The sequence below is a fragment of the Electrophorus electricus genome, chromosome 4, assembly GCF_041902795.1.
Source record: "Electrophorus electricus isolate QZ-2024a chromosome 4, ASM4190279v1, whole genome shotgun sequence".
Lineage (NCBI taxonomy): Eukaryota > Metazoa > Chordata > Actinopteri > Gymnotiformes > Gymnotidae > Electrophorus > Electrophorus electricus.
The window spans coordinates 29,084,509-29,089,879 of NC_137500.1; the positions used below are offsets into that span (position 1 = coordinate 29,084,509).

The 5,371-nt window shown below is 41.1% G+C and overlaps 1 long non-coding RNA gene across 1 annotated transcript; it reads left to right on the plus strand.

Moving 5' to 3' along the window:
* Nucleotides 1–2,602: 2,602 nt before the first annotated feature.
* LOC145657664 (uncharacterized) lies at nt 2,603–4,975 on the plus strand. The gene is made up of 3 exons (XR_014123540.1): nt 2,603–2,824; nt 4,561–4,722; nt 4,914–4,975. It is a non-coding gene; the product is annotated as an uncharacterized LOC145657664 (long non-coding RNA).
* Nucleotides 4,976–5,371: the final 396 nt, after the last annotated feature.

The following is a 5,371-nucleotide window of genomic DNA, read 5'->3' on the forward strand; positions in this document are numbered from 1 at the left end:
AAGCCTGTCTCTCCATAAAAACACATCTTTCTGTATTCTACTTTTATTATTATTGGTGGAAATTATTCGTTTTCAGTGTGCTTTGTATGAATATGGTCTCACTTGTTCTCTGGTAGAAAATGGTGGAAAATAGAGAAACCTGGCAGCTACCTTTTGGGTGAATAGCTTTGTGCATGTCTGATAAATGGTAGAAGCTCTTTTCGTTGTATTAAGGAGTGGCAACATGTATTTGGTTTTGAGCTCAAAGCCGGATGGGTGTTGTTTTTCTGCCAGACCCAGACCCGCCACACTGAGGCAGCTTCCTTATCATGTCATTCCTTATCATGTCTTTAGACATCTTCTGCCTGGCGTCTGGATCACATCACTGACGTCAACGCAGATTCCTTTATGATGACCACTTTTAGAATGCTGGAAGCAGCTTGCTGCGAACAACACCCTACTGCTGTTGTCGGAGCAGTAAAACATAAGAAGGGAGCCCCGTTTCGTTGTTAAAAGGAAAGTGCATTTTCAATAGGAAAGTGTCGGTGATCACCAGAGAAGGTGCATGCCACTATCTGAGCAATAGCTTTATCTGCACCTGGACAATCAAAAGGTCGGCGCAGACAGTTCAGTGGACTGCCTGGGAGTAAGCTGTACATGTAGCCACTCTCGTACTCATGATTGACGTGCTCGTGTTAGTAAAGTGGATGCCACACAGAGGAAAGTACATTGTTCTCCTTCCATCTTGCACCAAGACAGGGCAGCTGTGGCAGGCAGATTCTTGAACACAAGAGATAAAAAGATACTGCCAGGCTCACTAGAACTCGAGCAATGTCAGGTCACATGACAGGAAGTATACAAACTACAGTCAGCAAACTACAGCTGAGCAATGTTTGTTTGTTTTTTTGTGTGGACCTGAGCAGTGTCAGTTCCTGTTATCTGATGCCATTCTGCACACAGTAGGGCTTTTCTTCCCAAATCCGTTGCTCTCCCTTGGCGGGCTCTGAGCAAACTGTGTCTGTCTCTTCTCTAGTTTTCTTATCTTCCTGTGGTGTACTTCACAGTGATTCATGGGGGGTTTAGAAAGAGAAATTACGGAAAACATGGCAGAGTATGTGAAATAAATGTGACATAAAGGTCATGTGTCTGCTGTGTTTTTCTGCCAGTTTTACAAACGCATAATATCCCCTTCACTATCTTTGTTCTCATCTGTTCATGGTACTGCTTGCCTCCACTAGAGGGCAGCATTCGCCCTGTTTCGCGCTTGCATTTGTCATGCTGCTGATCTGTACCGCACAGATGACTGACTGTTGGTCATGCAGAGATACAAGAACAATTGTAGCAAAGTTTCTGAGGTCAAACCTTTCTTTTTTTTGGCAGCTGTGCCTTCAATAAAGAGAATCTAAAAATGAGAGTCTGACATTTTGTCATCCTTGTAATTCATGTCTATGTTTAGATGCCAAATCATCCCTCTAGATAGTTTGAGAAACTTGTTAGGTGACCAAGGTATGCAATTTGCAAAAGAATTATGTTGATATTAAAAATGACTTGTGTGACATTGTAAAAACCTAAATACAGACGTCTTTATGCTAGGTTATCTAATTTACTTTAGTCACATTTTCATCATAAAGAAGACCGTTCTAAATGGCAGTTTTTGTTTTTTGTTAGCATTTTTTTATTACTAGACAATGTTGCTTCTATATTACTATAACAAAATTTCCAAGCTCTGTAAAAACATCCAGGTTATAGATTGTTGGTAGGACCCATCCATTATTTGGACTCTCAAGCTGGGGCACTTCTGATCTGGTCTTTTCGTCTGCATACTTCTCAACCTGGAACAAATGTGTCCTCTTACAAACCTTCATGAATTCACTTCCTCTTGTTTTGGGGGAAGGGTGAAGGAGCCACGCTTTTGAAAAAACATTCTCTCTCTCTCTCTCTCTCTCTCTCTCTCTCTCTCTCTCTCTCTCTCTCTCTCTTTCTCTCTTTCACTCACTCTATCCTTCTCACTCTATCCCTTCCCTTTCTCTCTCTGTCTATTCTCTCTCTCTTTCTCTCTCTCTCTCTCTCTCTCACACACACTCTCTCTCTCTATCTCTCTCTCACACACTCTCTCTCACTCTATCCCTTCCCTTTCTCTATCTATTCTCTCTATCTCTCTCTCTCTCACACGCACACACTCTCTCTCACACACACACACTCTCTCTCTCACATACTCTCTCTCTCTCCCACACACACACACTCTCTCTCTCTCTATCTCTGTCTATTCTCTCTCTCTCGCTATCTCTCTCACACTCTCTCTCTCACACACTCTCTCTCTCTATCTCTCTCTCACTCTATCCCTTCCCTTTCTCTATCTGTCTATTCTGTCTCTCTCTCACTCTCTCTCTCTCTATTTCACACACACTCTCTCTCACTCACTCTCTCACTCACTCTCTCTCTCACTCTATCCCTTCCCTTTCTCTCTCTATTCTCTCTCTCTCTCTCTCTCTCTCTCTCTCTCTCACACACATACACACACACACACACTCTCTCTCTCTATCTCTCTCTCTCACACACACTCTCTCTCTCACTCTCTCTCTCACTCTATCCCTTCCCTTTCTCTCTCTCTCTCTCTCTCTCTCTCTCTCTCTCTCTCTCTCTCTCTCTCTCGCTCTCTCTCTCTCTCTCTGTCTGTCTTTTCTATCTCTCTCACTCCTTTGTCTGGCCAATTTTCAAAGGACCCCAGGAAGCAAAGGCAGGAAATGAATTGTTTTACAGCACTATTTTGTTAGTGGAGACCCTTGATGGGTTACTTGTTTTTCAAGTCACTCTGGCAGAGTCAGAAGGGCAGGAGAAGGTTCCAGTAAGTATCTTTATGTGTACCTCATAGAAAAGATTTAAAGTTCACTAATTCACTATCTTAGGAAATGTACCAATTCAATTATCTAATGAGAAGTGGATTGCTTTTAGATATAAAACCATACTAATATTTAAACCCTTAAGACTACTGTTTCCCAGTCTTCAAAAAACATTTTTAAAGCTTCATGTAAAAATGTTTACAAATGGTGCAAGGTGAGTTTGTCAGAAGTGGTTGCTCAGTGGCAGCACACTGAGGCCCCGTTAAAAAATCAGAAATCAGACAAGAAACACATTGTCTTCATTACAAGAGGCTCTTCAGATGAACTCTGGCAGATCACTACATATCATATTAGGACTTTAGCAGCTGTGACTTTAGTCAGGGCCTTAATCATATTGATCTCTCACTAGCAAGTAGACAAATTAAGAAATTTAATGTTCTTAAATCAGACAGCAGCAAAACTTCTGTTATGTACACCTCTATATCTATATCCAATGCCAACCTGTGTGCTTCACCCGTCTGTTCACTTCATGTGGAGGTCCTACTGGGATTGGCTGTAGCGTTAACCATCCACGATGAGCCCATGGGCCTGTTTTTTTCAGGTTATTCTATTTGATTGGATGAGATAAGCTCAAAGACCCAGTCCTAAAAAAACAGCCCAGCTACCACTTTCAGGCAGTGGATATTACCAACAGTGCTCACTTATATACTAATCAACAATGGCTTTGTTGCAGTGACATCAAGTTTGCTGGCACCTATAGATTTATTCATTAAACAAATGAAGAAGGTCTGTCTTTTAATGGAGTGTTTACCCCTGTGGCTCTATCACTCTGCTTTTTTTCTTTTGTTTATTAGTTAAGTGACTATGTGCAAAGGACGTTTGGTTCTTTGAATCGCTAGAGAATAAATGACATTTGAATGCACTCCCTACCCACAAACAAGAATTGATTTTACTGTAGCTCTACTCAGGCAAGCTCTCATGTGGAAATCAAGACTTTTGCCAAGATCTCAACAAAACAATTAATTCTAATATAGTATTACAGTTGTTTACCAGTAAGTGGTGGTTCGTCACCATGTGCGTCACCATGTGCATCACTTGCTCATGGCACTGTTTAGGACCAGCCAAGCCAAATTTTAGCAATCACTCTCAAAAACCTCTCTCTTTCTAAACATTTTGTGAAACTGAAAAGATCTGAATCCTTTCTTATTGTAATATCACCTATATCATCTTCTGCTGTGGTGTTGGCTTATTTATTTATTTATTACTTTTTATTTATTGGGAAAAAAATGTATTTAGCAGAATGGGCACTGTGAGTTGGTAATAATCATATACCTCCACCCAGTCAGTCTTTGCAAATGTGAAGGGCTTATAATAACAAAACATCTTCTTGGATTTAACCTCCTGGAGCAAACTGAAAAACACTCCAGAGAGACTTTTAAGAAACCTTAACAAATATTGACTAAACAGTCCTATATTATTACTACTACTATCATACTACCAATAACCATAGAACAACTGCTCTGCAGTGCTGTGCTATAAACACAGTGAGGAATGACTCCTACAGCATCTCTATCTAAAATGAACATGCCGATGACTACACATTGCTGAAATGTGTGCACTTCACGATTGGGTCCAGTTGTAAGGGCTGCTGTGTTTTAAAGCGGGTCTGCAGTAAGGAGATTACAGGCCCAGACGAGGGCTGTAAGCCACAAGCGACCGAGCTCTTCCTGTCCTCTGACAGGCAGCTCTGCAGAGGCTCTCTGGAGCAGTCCTGCCAAGCAAACCATAACCAGGCCTACCGATGGCCAAGTGTTCATCATACCTGGACAGCCCGAGTTCAGTTTGTGACATCTTGTGTGCTCATTTTAATTCTTTGAACATGGGTCTCCAAACTCACACCAAGGTATGTCATGTTCTTATTGAACTCATGGTAAGGTAAAGGAGATTATAGATCAGGTGCTATCACAGATACTATGCCTATTGTTGGGCACAGAAATCATTTTGGGATATTATTGTCAGAAATGTGTAAGCTCATTGTGTTAGCTCCTAATGATCGGAGTTTAAAGGCGACTTTTCTTTTTCCCTATCCATCAGAACTGAACGTAAAGCACATTCTTACTTGGAGTGCACTCATCTTCCTCACATTCCCAATAAACATTATTGGTACTACCAGTCTAAGTCAGTGTCTGTTTTTCCTGCTCTCACAAATGAATGCCAATTTTAATTCATTTAAGACTGAAAAGCGGTTGGAACGGATGACTGCATCTTGGACATGCACGCGAGCCCAGGCTGCTTTTTTGGAATCTGAGACTAAACGTTGTCATTACCAGAAATCCTTGGACAGATTTACAAACACACTGTCCAAATGTATCCAAAAACAATCTCCTTCCTTCCAAAGCTCATTCCACCTCATTCCTCAGACCCACACTCTCAGTCAGGTCTCCATTACTTTAATACAGTGCATTGGGTCAAAGAGCCTTATTAAGAGCTTATTTTACTCATCTGTGTAGGCAATGAAATTTCAAAATGTATAAGTACATACATCAATAAAA